The sequence below is a fragment of the Nycticebus coucang genome, chromosome 7, assembly GCF_027406575.1.
Source record: "Nycticebus coucang isolate mNycCou1 chromosome 7, mNycCou1.pri, whole genome shotgun sequence".
NCBI classification, from domain to species: Eukaryota; Metazoa; Chordata; class Mammalia; order Primates; family Lorisidae; genus Nycticebus; species Nycticebus coucang.
Window position 1 is genome coordinate 65,491,577 of NC_069786.1, and position 18,317 is coordinate 65,509,893.

The 18,317-nt window shown below is 42.3% G+C and overlaps 1 protein-coding gene and 1 pseudogene across 1 annotated transcript in view; one reads left to right on the top strand and one right to left on the bottom strand.

Moving 5' to 3' along the window:
* The window catches only part of LRP2 (LDL receptor related protein 2), a 234,320-nt gene that overhangs the window by 200,524 nt on the left and 15,479 nt on the right, over nt 1–18,317 (bottom strand). The window lies entirely within an intron of this gene.
* LOC128590559 (amine oxidase [flavin-containing] B-like) lies at nt 1,947–4,314 on the top strand (annotated as a pseudogene).

The following is an 18,317-nucleotide window of genomic DNA, read 5'->3' on the forward strand; positions in this document are numbered from 1 at the left end:
ATAAGAGATACATATTATCCTACTTTTATGTTCTCTCATATAATAGAAAAAATGTAATAAATGCAAAAATATTCTTTGACTAAAGTATGTGATAATGCCCTTATAATACATTCAAAGGAAAACTTTATTATCTCAAGTTATTACCTTATTTCTGGTTGAATGAGAATAGATTTCCATAATAAACCTAGATATGTAGCCCCTCCAAAAGAAGGAATGAAATATCCAGTTGCCACAACCCTACTACTGTGCTTACCTTATAACAAAACAGATCTTACCACTATCCTAAGTGTTCTCCACTGTACACAGCAAACACCCTAAATGCAACAAACATGTATTGAAACTCTGGCTGACCATTTATCATCACCTCTTAGGGAGGCAGAATAACAATTGTCAAGAAACAAGCCCTCTTACCCTCAACAGTTTGGTTGTCCTCAAGCAAGCCAATACAACCATCCTATCTCCTTCCAGAAACCAAGAAAACTAAACTAAGCCAGTCTGTTTCACTCTGTTTATGCTGAACAGTCAACACTTCACTAATTTTGGTTACAAAATTACAGTTACAAACAGGGAAAAGCAACTTAAACTTAAAGGGCTGTTCTGATAGCCCAGGAATGAGGTGATTAGGGCCTTATCTATTTAAACGTTCCCATCTCCACCTCATTTCCCCAACCCCTGTCTAAAGATCTTTGCCTTCTCTCTCCTTTGGCTCTCCACAATACAGCGAGGGTGTTCATGGCTCGTGACCCTAACCCCAAAAATCTGCTCCCAAGCGAACATACTCACAGGAAGGTTTAAGTGATTTTTAAAGCCTTCCATGGGTATTTGCACTTTCAGAGAAAATAGGAAGCCTTCAAAGGAATGAATTTCTAATTTTGGCATGTTAGGTATTCCTAATGCTGAAAATACCTTCCTCACTGGCTTGATGGAGCAGATTGTAAGGGAACAGAGTATCTTATCTGGGCTCCTAATAACGTACCACACATGTTATGGTACGTGTATAAGGCCATCTTTGCTGATGCCAGAAACCTCATCAGCAGTGAGACAGCATTTTTCCATGAAAGGACAGGCCAGGTAAAAATACAGTCAAATGGCTTTGCAGGAAATTTGGGAACATCTCTGGAGCAGTGTAATGTGTTTTAGATAAATCTATGCAAAAGTAAAAGGCCCTAAGGATAAATGACAAAAGCAATGACTCCAAAATTTCAAGAAAATCAACTAACAAATGAACCTGATTTACCGAAACACTATAGTTTGGATTCTTGCATAAATGGAAACCCCTTACTCTACTATTTGTAAGTCAAGGTACTCTTTCTACTGGAAATACAAGATTCACCATTTCCACCCAAAATGGAATACATGCGTGTATATGTATGCCAGGTCCACATACACACACGTACACACATACACAAGGAAGCCCAATGTTACCAGGTTTCCTGACCAAGAAATGGACTTGACATTCACTCCTCTAGTACAGTGCTCACTTGGCCCTGTGTTTGTTCACCATCACTGGATTAATTCAAGACAGTACAGTAAATTTGCTCCCTGTTGATTCAACTACTGCTGCATCGGAAATTATTTCTTCAATTATGAGTCTGCATTTTTCTTCTTCCAGTCCAGAATATCTAAAAGCCAACAGCCTTTCCACAAAAGATTAAGAGGCAAAGTACGCATAATCAAATGTCTTCATGCTACAGATGAACTACTATATAACTACAGTAGGGCCAGGAATGGGAAGACTGCATAGAAGTCAAGTAACTTATTTCCCCCAAAGCTGATTTAACATAGAAATTTGAGTATATTATTACTAACTTACTTTCATTTTAAATCATACTCTCCTCCATACTCTATATCTCTTATGACTGAGGTTCACAAATAGAAAGCATATCTAGGGGTGCGTGGGAGCACCTGAGCGCTCCGGGCTGGTTCAAACATACCACTTCTGCCGGCAAGGCTCTAAACCCGAAACACTGAACTTATTCTAAAGCTGATGCCTCTACTCTGGATCCTTCATGGGGCCCTGGGCACATTTTGGAGCCTGAGATGGAACTGAAGCTGGAGCTACAGATGAAGCTGCAAATTGGGCCTTGGTCTGATTCTTGGCCTTGGCCTTTGGCCTGCAGAACCTGAGATCCTTGGCAATGCATGCACAAGCACCCTTCCCAAGCTGGTGCTTATCTGAATCCTGACGGTCTGATTTCATCAAAGGCAGCAAAAAGTTTGACACTGGAAATACTACTAGGTTATTGGTATTCTTAGCACAATTTTGGGCATTTCATAAGAGCAAGAGAGGTTATGAAATAAACAAAGGGACGAAATGTAAGTCACCCCTGTTAAGATGGTTAAAAAATATCAGAAAAGGTGATTTGGTGTGGTGGCTTATGCCTGTAATCTCAGCATTCTAGAAGGCTGAAGCAAGAGGATAACTTGAATTCAGGAATTCAAGACCAGCCAGAGCAAGAATGAGACCTTGTCTCTTCAAAAAAAAAAAAATACAAAAAAGGCTGACTGAGGTGGCTCACACCTGAAATCCCAGCACTCTGGGAAGCTGAGGTGGCCAGATCACCTGAGCTCACAAATTCGAGACCAGCCTGAGCTAGAGTGAGACTTTGTCTCTAAAAATCACCAGGTGTTGTGATGGGTACCTGTAGTCCCAAACTACTGGGGAGGCTGAGGCAAGAGAATCACTTGAGCGCGAGAATCTGAGGTTGCTGTGAGCTGTGATGCCATTGCACTCTACCGGGAAGACAAAGTGAGATTCTGTCTCAAAAAAGAAAAAATACCAGCTGCTCGGGAGGCTGAGGCAAGAGAATCGCGTAAGCCCAAGAGTCAGAGGTTGCTGTGAGCTGTGTGACGCCACGGCACTCTACCCGAGGGCGGTACAGTGAGACTCTGTCTCTAAAAAAAAATAAAAATAAACTAAAAATTTAAGGTGATTTGAGAATAGCAACTAAATTTAGAGTACGTGTATCTGTTATTTTGCTGACCTCATTAAATCCTCACCAAATCATGTATTTTAAACATTTTTCCCATTTAACAATATAAAAACTGAGGCCCAGAGATATTAAATGATTTATCCAAGATGTTCTAGGTGGGGAAAAAAAGGTTTCCTAACTCCCAAACCTATACTGTTTCACTCTACCTAACATATAGGGCTTCAAGAAATAAGGAAAGAGGTAGAGGGGTGCTAGGGAACCCAGGCGTCTCAGGCCCAGTGGAAAGGGAGGCTGGAGATAGTTTTTAGATAACTGCTGCACTGAGAATTTTAATAATTAGTACTCTCAAAAAGCTTTAGCAAGCAGGTTACCTGGTCCAGCAACGCAGCAACAGAATGCAGAAGCAACCTAGAGCAGGGAAGGTGGTGACCAGAGAGGAGAGGAAATTTGTGGGTGGATCTGGTCAAGTGAGCGAGGGGATAATGGACCTTCTTGGGGACAGAGTGAAGCTGGAGAGGCCTGTGACCTACATTGACCAGACAGGAGAAAATGTCCTTGCAAAGACCCTAACCATGAGACGTATGAGGCTAAATATGTGATTTGTGCTGTTCCTCCTACTCTGGGAATGAAGATTCACTTCAATCCCCCTCTGCCAATGATGAGGAATCAGCTGATCATTTGTGTGCCTCTGGGTTCTGTTATCAAGTGTACGGTTTAGTACAATGAGCCTTTCTGGAGGAAAAAGGGTCACTGTGGAACCATGATTATTGAAGGGGGGGGGGAAGCTCCAATTTCCTACACATTGGATGATACCAAACCTGATGGCAGCTATGCTGCAATAATGAGATTTATCCTTGCCCACAAAGCCAGAAAGCTGGCACGTCTTACCAAAGAAGAAAGGATGAAGAAACTTTGTGAGCTCTATGTAAAAGTTCTAGGATCCCAAGAAGCTCTGAAGCCACCACATTATGAATAGAAGAACTGGTATGAGTAGTAGTACTCTGGGCTGTTACACCACCTACTTTGTCCCTGTGATCATGACTCAATATGGAAGGTACTACGCCAAGCAGGGGGCAGGATTTATTTTGCGGGTACTAAGACTGCCACACACTGGAGTGGCTACATGGAGGGAGCTGTGGAGGCTGGGGAGAGAGCAGCCCGAGACATCCTGCACGCTGTGGGGAAGATTCCAGAGGATGAAATCTGGCAGCCAGAACCAGAATCGGTGGATGTCCCTGCGCAACCCATCACTACAACCTTCTTGGAGAGACATCTGCCCTCTGTGCCAGGCCTGCTGAAGCTGATTGGATTGACCAGCATCTTTTCAGCAGTGGCTCTGGGCTTCGTGGCACACAAAAAGGATCTGCTTGTGCAAGCCTAAAGAGAAAGTGTCTTAACCACACCCTCTTCTTACTGTATTTGGGGCGTGGGTTTGGGGAAGGGGTTGTAATAAAGTTCCCTGAAAACATAAAGAATGGAGTGAGGTGGGGAGCAAAAAAATAAATAAATAAGATAAAAAAAAAAAAAAAAAGAAAGCATATCTACATTTAAAATAAAACTGAACTAGAAAACAAAACTCAGGCCAAGCCTAGTGGCTTACATCTGTAATCCTAGTATTTTCAGAGGCTGAGGTGGGAAGATCACTTGAGACCAGCAGATTAAGAGAGCCTGGGCAACAGAGTGAGACTCTGTCTCTATTTAAAAAAAAAAAACATAAAAAAGTAAAACAGAACTTAATTCACATAGATAGGCAAATTTTCAGGCACACATCTACCTATTCCAATTACTTTCAAAAATACATCACTACTAGGCCGGGCACGGCAGCTCACACCTGTAATTCTAGCACTATGGGAGGTTGAAGCAGGTTACTTAGTTCACAAGTTCAAGACGAGCCTGAGCCAGAGCAAGACCCCATCTCTAAAAATAGCTGGTCGTGGGCTGCGCCTGTGGCTCAGTCAGTAAGGCACCGGCCCCATATTCCAAGGGTGGTGGGTTCAAACCCAGCCCCGGCCAAACTGCAACCAAAAAATAGCCAGGCGTTGTGGCGGGCGCCTATAGTCCCAGCTACTCGGGAGGCTGAGGCAAGAGAATCACTTAAGCCCAGGAGTTGGAGGTTGCTGTGAGCTGTGGGAGGCCATGGCACTCTACCGGGGGCCATAAAGTGAGACTCTGTCTCTAGAAAAAAAAAAAAAAAAAAATAGCTGGTCATTGTGGCTGGCACCTGTAGTCCCAGCTACTTGGGAGGCTTAGGCAAGAGGATCACTTGAGCCCAAGAGTTTAAAGTTGCCGTGAGCTGTGACGAGATAGCACTCTACCAAGGACGACAATGTGAGACTCTGTCTCAAAAAAAAAAAAAAAAATCACTACTTAGTGAAATAAATTAACTCATTTCTAGATTATTTCTCTGGTTGATAATAGCTGTTTTTAAGACATTTTCAACATTTACATTTCAAGGGTGTTTAAGAAGTTGAATAATAAATAAATAAATTATGTTTAACTAAATAGCATTAGCTGGTTGCCTAAACACAAACATCTTAATCCAAAGAACTTGATAAAGACAGTATTTATTGAAAGACTGAGTAAAAATGGAATTCCTAAACCCTTATATTAATGTCTACAATTTAAGAATTCTCCTTCACTTCACCCTGCTAAGTTTGGGAATTGTTTCTGACTTGATGACATTTTGAAAAAGACCAAGCATGAAGGAAACAGAGACCACATCTCACAAATGGAAAAGTTCTGAGCTTTTCACAATGTAGGTTGTTAATAGTATCATCACTTTTGAGTAAAAGCAATTCCAATGTGAAGAAACCAGAGAATAAGCAATATTTCTAATCTCAAAATAACAGACTCAAAGACGTGTCTATATGGTATACATCAGTACCACGTAAGGACAAAGGTTAAAAAAGCCTTAAAGTCAAATGCCAGCACTCTTCGGGTGCATGCTTTATACCTACGGTCTTCTTTCTATTTCTTGGAATCATTTAGAACAAGTTTCATTCTTTTTCCATGGCAGTCCCTCAAATATCCTAGCCATTGTTCCCCTCACCCTTCTCTGCTCCAAAAGAAACCTCTGCAGTTTTCCCATCATTCCCCCTAAAACATTGTTTCCTGCTCTCTCGACCCTATTGTTTCTCTCCTCCAAACTCGGCTCAAATTTGTTCTCTCTCTCCAAAAACACAGTATTCAAAGCTGAATAAAAGATGCCCAGTGTCACCTGACCATGTGTGGCCAGGACCAGTGGTAGCATACGGTAACACTCACTTCCCCCTTCCTCTACAGTTATAGGACCCCACTGCCATTCAAGGGAATAATGCATTCAGCTAAAAAGCTACATTCCCCAACCTTAACTAAATGTGGTCAAGGGCCTAACTCTTGATCAAAGAGGTCAAATGCAAACAGCAATGTCGTGTAGGACTTCTATGAAGTCCTTTTTTTTGGGGGGGGGGCTAGGGCTGGGTTTGAACCCACCACCTCTGGTATATGGGGCCAGCGCCCTACTCCTTGAGCCACAGGCACCACCCAAGTCTTTTTTTTTTTTTTTTTTGAGACAGGTTCTTCCTCTATCTCCCCAGCTAGAGTACAGTGATGTCATCAGAGCTCCCTGCAACCTCTAACTACTGGCTTCAAGCGATTCTCCAACCTTAACCTCCCAGAGTGCTAGGATTATAGGCATAAGCCACCACACTCAGCCTGAAGTTCCCTTTAAAAGGAGAAAGCATACCTTTCCTTCTCCTCCTCAAAGCCCACCACCTGGTGTGGAGAAGGGATAGCTATGGCAGTAGCAGCCAATAGGGTCAATGAAATGACTTTAGGAAAGAAAGCCACCAGCAGAGGATAGTGGGGCAGGAACATGGGTGTACGGGTTCTGATGATCCCATGGAAGTACCCAAACAGCCCTCTATTGCTGGTTAGGTAAGAGAGAAATAAACATTTATCTTCTTCAAGCCAAACAAAATCATCTTTATGACTGCAGATCAGAGTAGAGCACGCCTGTTCTCTCCCTACACGATGAAGTTGCTTCACTACAACTCATGCTGCTCTTTTAACTTCCCAATAAACAGGTATCTCTTCCTGTTTAGGCATCTCACGGTGCCAGACACAAGAGACCAGGAGGCAGGCATGATTCCTAGCACCAGTGGTCCTATTCTAGAGGAAGAGGTAAAATACATAAATAAATAATTATAATTCGTGGTATGATGATGAACGGTATAAGAGAGGTTCAGATAACATGAAGTGAAGATCAAGAACGGCCCTATAGGGGGCGGCGCCTGTGGCTCAACAGAGTAGGGCACCGGCCCCATATGCTGGAGGTGGCGGGTTCAAACCCATCCCCGGCCAAAAACTGCAAAAAAAAAAAAAAAAAGAACGGCCCTATAGGAGGGGATATTCAAGGAACAAATATGTGGATGTGAGGGAAGGAGTTTCCCCCACACAAACAGGAACTAGCACAGATGCAGGAAAGTGCAAGGCAGGCCAGTCCAAGAAAGAGCCCGTTCTTCGCCCAATGTCACTGACACATGTCTTCAAATTACAAAGATTGTGCTTGAGTCCGATTCCCTTTTATGTAAAGTGAAAAAACAGATTGGCAAGATTTATAGAAAGCCACTGGAAAGCCAGTGAGTGCCTCCTGGGAATCAATTCAATTCCCTAGGCATTTATGGGGCACTAACTGTTTTTCCATCAAATGAGAGTTTCTCTCAATCCACAAAGTCATTCTAATTTTAAACAAATGTCATCAAACATTTCCTATAATTTAGAAAACCACTTGGAGGTGACAACTTGCCAACGTTCTTCTCAACTGACAAAAATGTTTCCAAGAGGTATATTCTGATATTTAAAGAACTATAAATGCACAAAGCAAACGTTCTCCTTTTCCTCTTGTAATTGATTATTAAATTGATTGCATATATTCAATAAAATTACAGAATCAAGTGAGTAAAGCATGTGGATATAATGGAGCACTCGAATTCAATATACACAGCCTCGAGCCACACCTGCCACTCGACTTCAGTCTGCTCACTAGAAAAAGAGGGCAGTAATAGCATCCACCTCCCTGGGCTGTCACAAAGACCAAATACTATAGTTAGGGTGACTGTGTACCACGCATATATACTAGTAAACGTCAGCACATGACAGCTCTTATTACCAGTGTGATCCCTGCCTGCCTCTCCATTCACTTCCTACCAACCAAGAAGAGCCCTACAGGGATACCAGTGGCATTTGGTCCTGGACAATTCTTTGTAGAATAGGAATGTCCTTCATATTGCAACTGGTTTAGCATTTCTGTCCTCTTCCCTGTAAATGCTAATAGTGATATGCAGGGACTGTGATAACCAAAAATGCCCCTACACATTTCCAGATGCTCCCTAAAGGAACTGAACCAACTGGGAATTAATGAACTAAATCAAAATAATGTCACAGGCCATTGACCCAGATAGTCGATATGCCAGAACTTTTCCATACAGAGTCAAGAAAATACCACTGAGTCTTTGTGAACGTAACATATGTACATTGAAAAGCCATATCTAATATTCCTATAAATAAAACATACTAACTTGTAAAATAAGTAATGGAATTTATCAAAATCATCAACATATAAAAGCTTTCTCTAAATTCCATGGTGACTCTCACCCCTTCTCATCACCTCCAAGTCCATAAGTTTAGGTCGGCCCTCGTCATCTGTCACCCAGATAATTCCACTCATCCCTAATTTCACTGGTTGATTATCTTTATAAAATGAAAATCTGGTCATTGTGCTTCCTGGCTTACATCTCTCCAAAAGCACAAAACTTCTTAACTTGACTACAAAATCCTCCACGGCCCACTCTCCCAGCCGTCTCCCACAATGCACCTTCTTTTCTTTCAAGGACTCCAGCAGCAAATCTGTGCCGTCTCCTCTGCTCCCTCAGGCCTCCTTAACCCCACAATTCCCTATGGGGTGCTCTCTAGCCTCTGTTATGGCACCTCTTACCCTGCAGCGCAATTATTTATTTACACATCTTATTCATCTGTATAAATCCAGTTCCTGACAAAATAAGCTTTAAGTAAATGTTTGTGAAATAAAGACATTAGGGATCACTTCAACCATGACTATTAACCAAACCTAATTTGACAGCTTTCTCACCTATTGAACTTCTCACTGACTTTTCTGTAGTTCCATCAAATAAGGTAACGGGGAACTCTTACAAGAGAAAAAACTCATTAATTGTCATTCTAACAGGTTCTGCCCAAAACCTCTCATGAAGGGCCGGCACTCTGGGAGGCTGAGATGGGTGGATTGCCTGAGCTCACTGGTTCAAGACCAGCCTGAGCAAGAGCAAGACCCTGTCTTGAAAACTAGCCGGGCATTGTAGCAGGCGCCTGCAGTCCCAGCTACTTGGAAGGCTGAGACAAGAGAATCGCTTGAGCCCTGGAGTTTGAGATTACTGTGAGCTGTGCACCATGGCACTCTACAAGGGCAACTAAAAGAAACTCTGTCTCAAAAAAAAAAAAAAACCTCTCATGAAATCAAGTATTCCTTTTGGAGTGTACTCTTCCCTACAGAACTTCTCTTTGAGCAGAAAGTGCACCGGACCTCTATGTAAGTCCATCCTTCCACCACTCTTTAATTTTTTTTTATCGATTTTTAATGTTGAGCAGGAAGATTTATTTATTTACTTATTTTTGCAGTTTTGGGCCGGGGCTGGGTTTGAACCTGGCACCTCGGGCATATGGGAACAGCGCCCTACCCCTTTGAGCCACAGGCGCTGCTCGTTCCTCCACCATTCTTGTTCTCATAGTTACAGAGACATCATCAGTAAGCTCTGCATAAAACCAAGTTTACAGCTTCCTTTAGGTGGGAGACGCCATCTTCCAGTAATTCACCAAAATGACAAACACAAAGGGAAAAAGGAGAGGCACCCGATCCATGTTCTCTAGGCCTTTTAGAAAACATGGAGTTGTTCCTTTGGCCACATATATGTGAATCTGCAAGAAAGGTGATATTGTAGACATCAAGGGAATGGGTACTGTTCAAAAAGGCATGCCACACAAATGTTACCATGGCAAAACTGGAAGAGCCTACAATGTTACCCAGCATGCTGTTGGCATTGTTGTAAACAAACAAGTAAAGGGCAAGATCCTCTCAAAGAGGATTAATGTTCATATTGAGCATATTAAGCACTCTGAGAGCTGAGATAGCTTCCTGAAACGTGTGAAGGAAAATGATCAGAAAAAGAAGGAAGCCAAAGAGAAAGGTACCTGGGTTCAACTGAAGCGCCAGCCTGCGCCACCCATAGAGGCCCACTTTGTGAGAACTAACAGAAAGGAGCCTGAGCTCCTGGAACCCATTCCCTATGAATTCATGGCATAATAAGCATCTAACAGAGCACACAGGAGTACTAGTGGACTCTTGGTTTTTAGGTGCAAGAACCTATTTATTCCCGATGAGCTCATGGCATAATATGCATACAGCATAGCACACAGGATAACCAACAGTCCCCATGTAACAGTGATACAAAGTGCTGGAACCTATTTCCCACGAATTCAAAAGTCAATCAACACTTTGTCACAATCAATGGCAAGGTGCCTCCCTGAGCTGCTGGAACCTCTTCCCCTATGAATTCATGGCATGGTAGATACAAATAATAGCATAAAAATGTTTCTTGTTCATTCACTACAAGTGTGGTTTTTTTTCCCCCAAAGAAGTATTAAAGCAAATTTTAAAGTGTTCAAAAATATATATATATATATAAACCAAGTTTACAGGCAGCACGCACACAGTACACACAAAATGGAAACACCAGGTCCACTGAGAAGTTCAAACTTCTCAGCAACTTGATATTTGGATCTGCACCTTCAAGACCTGGGAAGTGAAGGACCAAATGTGCTTGGGGTAGACAGGCAGGTTACAAGGCCTATCTTCTCATATTTCCTTGTCTGGTAGTTTCATGTCCCTAAAAATGTTGTATTTTTTTCCTAGCAATTTCTGTGGATAGAGAATTTGATTTCAAAAAGCCACAGTGGTGGCTGCTCTGCTGTACTGACCTAACCAAGAGCGGGTCAACTATGAAAGGTTTAGCACCAGGTTCCTGTGGGGCCAAATGTTTGCTGAATGCTCACCAAGTACCAGGACTTTGCATGTTCACAATTTCCTTGAACTACTCCCAGGAACCCATGAGGTAGAAATTACTAACACCCATTGTACAGTATAGTCCAGGAAACTGAAATCAAAGAACTTGAGTGGCTCAGAGGTACACATCGGGAAAGCAGCAAGCTAAATCTCCAAGCTCCAATTCCAGGCTGAATTTCCTAGTCCCAGAGGGATCCCATCACAGGTTAAGGATGTCCAGCATAGACCCTGCTGACCTTGGCGGGGGGCGGGGGGTCCTTGGGCAACTGAGGAGGGGCATGGAGCACAGCTAGGAAGCTTCTATAATAGTAGAAAGAGGCCAAAGTTTTGTTTGGCAGCCAAAGATTTAAATTTGCATCACTGACTTCAGAACAGTCCTACAGTCTAAGCTACCTTTTATACCTTAAAGGAAACTATAGGCATTTTCTCTCTATAAAATGAGATTTTAGTGCAGAATTTTTGTAAATATGTAAGTATTTACTAACTCCTCAAAAGTTATTCAAGATGCCAAATATTCTTTCTTGAGGCAGTTTGCACAACCCTATATAACCTGTCCTACAATGCAAATCTTCAGAAAATACAATGGCATGAAAATACAATAGCTTCATAATGTTCTGGGTCGTATTTCTTTGGAGACCAGGACATAAAAAGTCATGTAAGCAGGCGGCGCCTGTGGCTCAGTTGGTAAGGCGCCGGCCCCATATGCCAAGGGTGGCGGGTTCAAGCCCGGCCCCAGCTGAACTGCAACCAAAAAATAGCTGGGCATTGTGGCGGGCGCCTGTAGTCCCAGCTACTCGGGAGGCTGAGGCAAGAGAATCACTTAGGCCCAGGAGTTGGAGGTTGCTGTGAGCTGTGTGATGCCATGGCACTCTACCGAGGGCCATAAAGTGAGACTCTGTCTCTACAAAAAAAAAAAAAGTCATGTAAGCAGTGAAGAGAATTTTCAATTACAAAGATTCTAAAAGGTAACAACATTTTAATTATATATTTGTATGGGACTTTTAAATGCAATCAAGTTTTACAGATAAATCCAATGAATATATCTGAATATTGTTAAATTCCTCTAAATTCCTTAATGAAGCCATTAAAGTTCCCTTTTAGGCCAAATTCAGTGGCTCTTGCCTGTAATCCCAGCACTCTGGGAAGCCAAGGCGTGTGGATTACTTGAGCTCAGGAGTTTGAGACCAGCCTGAGCAAGAGCAAGACCCCATCTCTACTAAAAATGGAAAAATTAGCTGAGTGTTGTTATAAGCACCTGTAATCCTAGCTATTCAGGAGGCTGTGGCAGGAGGATGACTTGAACCCAAGAGTTAGAAGCTGCTGTGAGCTAGGCTGACACCAGGGCACTCTAGTTTGGGGCAACAGAGACTCTATCTCAAAAAAATAAATAAATAAAGTTCCTTTTTGCTAACAGCCACACATTGTTTCATTGTCTTATATTCCTCATTGAGTCTTAACTCAGAAAAAGAAAACAAAATGTTAAATGGCAATAATTAAAAGCTTATCCTAGAGCAAGTTTCAGCATTACTTACTGCCCTGGTATCCCTTAATGTTACTATGTACACACTTACTTATTAGGTGTCATTTCTCTAAACTATTCTTTCAAAATGTGCTGAGTTGAAAGAGCAAAGGTGTCCTTAGGCCTGACTTTTCCTTAAAACTATATATTAAAAGTTACCCTGGTGTGTCCCTCTCAAACTAAAACTGACTTATTCTTAAGAGGAAGGGTGACAGAGGGATGAGAAGAAAATTCTGATTTGCTCTCAATAAAACAAATCAGAAAATAGCATTTAATCTTGAGTACAAATTACTGATTTAGTCATTTATTTACAAAATTGATGGAAATTGTTAACAAGGAGTTAATTGATTTAAGTCAGCTGATTGCTACAGTTAATTAACCACAGTGACTTAATCTTCTTTGAAAACATCAACTAATCATTTCCCAGGTGTCGGGGGTAAAGCGTTAAATAAAAAATAAACCTCTGTCCTCCACTTCAAGGGTGATTTCTGAAGTATGTTTTCTTTGTAGACTCCAATCTAGCAACAAGCCAAGTTTGGAGAAATGTTTTTCTTAAGGCTCTACTGAAAGACCTGCCATCTTTCCGGAGTATTTTTCCCTCCATTACAAGAAGGGAAAAGCAGCCTTAAAACCTTATCATTTGTGTCATTTTGAATTACTTCAAAAGGAGGCATGAAATACTTCTTGAATAAAAATGGGCAAATGAAAGGCAATTGAGACTGTCATGTGAGAAAGTGAGTTTTCAAAAAAGGAACTTAAAATCACTTTATTGGGTGTGACTACATAGGAATAACACATGAGAATTTTTAGGAGGTGATTGAACCATTCTAATCCTGATCAGGGTGCTGATTATGCAAATATATATACAAGCATTAAAATCTACAGAAATGTACATATACACCAATGTCAGCCTATGTTAATTTTTAAAGTAAAGCTTTTCACAAATGCCAATGCTCAAAGCCCATCCCTATAAGAGTTCTAAAATCTTATTCTCTTTTTTACAGATAGAAGAATTAAGGCCAACCACTTGCCCCCACCTTAAAAGAAAAGGGCAGATTAAAAAAAACAAGCACTGGGGCGGCGCCTGTGGCTCAGTGAGTAGGGCGCCGGCCCTATATGCCGAGGGTGGCGGGTTCAAACCCAACCCTGGCCAAACTGCAAAAAAAAAAAAAAAAAATAGCCGAGCATTGTGGCGGGCGCCTGTAGTCCCAGCTACTCGGGAGGCTGAGGCAAGACAATCACGTAAGCCCAAGAGTTAGAGGTTGCTTTGAGCCGTGTGACGCCACCGCACTCTACCTGAGGGCGGTACAGTGAGACTCTGTCTCTACAAAAAAAAAAAAAACAAGCACTGTTAGAGAAAATCAGAAACACATCCCATGTGTCTCTTCTTGATCCAGTTCCCAATTAGTAGCACCAAAAAATTAGAGCCAATTGTCTTTGATCAACCAATGTGCCCACAGAACAGGAAATGCCCTGGAGAAAACCAAAGTCCCAGGTCACTGTGACAAGCCACACTTACCCCTCATAAAAGGAGAGGGTACTAGGGCTTTAATAAAACTCCATCCTTCTTCCCTTCCCTTTCTCATTCCTTCAATCATGGCAAAATGCTTGGAAAATAAATCTGGATTACAGTAGGATTTTGTTACAATACTCAAAATCAGCAACGACTATTAAAGACCCTTTTTATTTCCCTTACAGGGATATTGTTCAATACAGTATGTCCCTTCTTAGCTCAAGTCCCTCTTGGTGCTATGTTCTCTCTTGACTGAACTATCGAGTTTAATTATTTACAAGCAAGAAGCATCTAACTTTCACTGTCTTCTAGTTAGTACATTCAATTTTTAAACCATGTATTTTGTTTTTCACTAGAATCTCAGCATTGAATGATTACTTAGCAAATTCTTTCAACACCTCACTGCACCAAATATTAGGGAAGAAGTAAATTTTTATGTCAGAAGTGACCTGAAAAAAATTCAGAATTTTGGTACATAAAAATTAGCCATTCAGCAATTCACTTGGGATAAGTGTATTTGACCATATGCATTTGCAAATTCTTTTTTTATTACACACTAACTAAAGAGAAAAACATAGTCAGTAATGATGGCAAGCACCTATAGTTCCAGTTATTACGAAGGTCAAGGGGGGAGGATCACCTAAGCCCAGGAGTTTAAGTCCAGCCTTGGCAACATATCAAGACCCCATCTCTTCAAAAAAATAGAAAAGTAGTCAAGTATGGGCCTGGGCACCTGTAGTCCCAGCTACTCAGAAAGCTGAGGCAGAAGATCATTTGAGCCCAGGAATTCAAGGATGCAGGGAGCTATGATGACACCACTACACTCTCTGGATGATATCTCAAGGACCTGACTCAAAAAGTAAAATAAAATAAAATAAAATTTTGGGCAGCACCTATGGCTCAAGGAGTAGGTTGCCAGCCCCATATAATGGAGGTGGTGGGTTCAAACCCAGCCCCAGGCCAAAAACTGCAAATAAATAAATAAATAAAATTTTAACAATAATCATTACAGTCTAGAGAAATTATAACTGCCACGTCCATTCAAATCTAAGAGCTTCTTCTCAAACATACCAAGCATCCAGGAATCCCTAAAGGAATGGTTGATAGAGTCTTACAATTTTGTTGCTTTTAAAGCCAACCTCTTCTTTTGTTCTAACAAGCCTACTTCAATCAAGCTAGAGGGAGGAAAACCATACTAGAAGGTCAGAAGTTTGTTTTTGTTTGTTTTTTGAGACAGAGCCTCAAGCTGTCACCCTGAGTAGAGTGCTGTGGCATCACAGCTCACAGCAACCTCCAACTCCTGGGCTCAAGCGATTCTCCTGCCTTCTCCTCCCAAGTAGCTGGGACTACAGGTGCCTGCCACAATGCCCGGCTATTTTTTGGTTGCAGCCCTCATTGTTGTTTAGCAGGCCTGGGCTGGATTCGAACCCACCAGCTCAGGTGTATGTGGCTGGCACCTTAGCCGCTTGAGCCACAGGCGCCAAGCCACAGTTAGAAGTTTTACCTTTGAGGCCCACTTAACAGATCAGGAGACACTCCCCATAAAGCCATCCTAAGTACAAGCACCAATACCTTTTTTCCCAGAATAGGAAGCTGGCTTTCAAGTCTACCTCACACCTTCTGGTACCTTCTTCCTCTCTTTCATCCCCATCAAAACATACAGCTTTGGGTCTCGTTCTCTCTGAACCTTGCTCTGCCGACAAACATGTACTGTGCATTAATATCTTGACTAACTACTTTGCTCTACAGGAATAAACATTTCCACATTGTAACCAGAGTTTCAGACGGAAATGACGTCTTACTCGGAAGAAATGGCTTTAGTGATGACAGAGCAGACATCTTTGGCCATGGGAGAGATGATTGGGGTGAAAAGACCTTTAAGCACACCCACTACACAGGAAGTATCTTTTTCATCTCTACAAAGGCAGTCTCCTCTGGGATGTAAAGAAACTCAGTTTCAGGCCAGGCACAGTGGCGCACGCCTGTAATCCTAGCACTCTGGGAGACTGAGGCAGGTGTATTGCCTGAGCTCACAGGTTCAAAACCAGCCTGAGCAAGAGAAAGACCCTGCCTCTAAAAACAGCCAGACATTGTGGCAGGTGGATATAGTCCCAGCTTTCTGAGAGGCTGAGACAAGAGAATCACTTGAGCCCAGGAGTTTGAGGTTGCTGTGAGCTATGACACAACAGCACTCTACTGAGGCCAACAATGTGAGATTCTGTCTCAAAAAAAAGGAAACTCAGTCTCATTTGAATGTTCATTACTTTCGTCAAGTGCTTTGAATAAAAGAACTTGGAAATTTTTCCATCAATATTAAGCAGCAACAGCCTTTAAAAAAATCTATATATCGGCCAGACACAATGTCTCATGCCTGTAATCCCAGAACTCTGGGAGACTGAGGCAGGTAGATTGCTTGAGCTCAGGAATTGGAGACCAGCTTGAGCAAGAGCAACACCCTGACTCAAAAAATAGCCGGGCATTTTGGTAGGTACCTATAGTTCCAACTACTTGGGAGGCTGAAAGGAGAGAATCACTTGAGCCCAAGAGTTTTCAGTTACTGTGAGCTACGATCCCACAGCACTCTACTAAGGGTGACAGAGTGAGACTCTGTCTCAAAAAAAAAAAAAAAACAGCCACGTACACCTGAGCTCGTGGGTTTGTATCCAACCCAGGGCCGCCAAACAGTGACAGCTGCAACCAAAAAATAGCTGGGCCTTGTGGCAGGCGCCTGTAGTCCCAGCTACTTGGGAGGCAAAGGCAGGAGAATCGCTTGAGCCCAAGAGTTGGATGTTGCTGTGAGCTGTGACGCCACAGCACTCTACCCAGGGTGACAGCTTGAGGCTCTGTCTCCAAAAAAAAAAAAAAAAATCCCTATATATCACTGCTCTCCCTAATGGGAAATTAGAATAGAATTCTCTGATTAGGTAAAGGTCCTTTGAATTAAAAGACATGTAATTAAAGAGAAAAGAATGTTCCCTGATAATGGAATAGCAGTATAGGAGAAATGCTACAGGCAGGAATTAGGAATGCTAAAGAACACTGAGGGAAGACCAGGTTAAAGTAGAAATGAACCCTGGTCAACATTGAGCTGTTTTGAATAGGGCTTGTTTCAAGACACTCTCTATACTTGTAGTACCTAATTACATCAAGCCTGGAACATGGCAATGTCTCAGTCAACATGTATTAAATGAATGAACGAACTGCCAAAAATACGAAAATGTCCCAGAGTTGGGACTGCAAAAGTATCAGCCTCTAAAATGAGGTCACCTTGGGCCAGGTGTGGTGGCCCACACTGGTAATCCTAGCACTCTGGAAGACTGGATTACCAGAGCCCAGGAGGTCGAGACCAGCCTGGGCTAGGGCAAGACCCTGTCTCTAAAAATAGCCAGGCATTGTGGAGGGCCCCTGTAGTCCCAGTCACTCAAGAGACTGAGGCAAGAGAATCACGTGAGCCCAAGAGTTTGAAGTTGCTGTGAGCTATGATGCCACAGCACTTTACCAAGGGCAACAGAGTGAGCCTCTGTGTAAATAAATAAACAAACAAACAAACAAACTGAGATTGCCTCATCATAATGAGCCATTGAATGAGGCTTTGTTTAATGACCTTTAGAGGAAGTATTTTCTGCTTGCTCCTGCCTATTCACAAGAACATGTGAACATAAAGGTTCTGGGTGCAAATCTTAGTTCTGCCACTTAGTAACTAAATGGCTTTGAGCAAATTACCACAACTGTCTTTGCCTTGGTCCTTTATCCATAAAATTTGCACTGATAATAAAGAAGGTAAACTAGTATCTGTAAAGCTGTAGACCACTGTCAGGTACACAAAAAGCACTCAAAAAAATTTAGTCATTTTTATTTAAGGTCATTCCCCCATCTATCCATCCACGCATGGAACTCAGTCATTCCCTTGCCTCTAACTTATTTGTTACAGATAGAGTCCTCAAAAGAATAGGGACTGAAGGGTGGTGTCTGTGGCTCAACGGAGTAAGGCTCCAGCCCCATATGCCGGAGGTGGTGGGTTCAAACCCAGCCCCGGCCAAAAACTGCAAAAAAAAAAAAAAAGAATAGGGACTGAGATGAGAAAGGCTGTGCCCAGGGCACCAGCACTATGGGCATTTTTCAGCAGTCTGCGGCCCTGTTTGGTTTAGTCCATTTTTTCCTTCATTCATCAAGAACAAGACCCATGAATGTCCTGATCTGACATGCGATGTTCTTTCCACCGCAGTCCAAGCCGCCTCC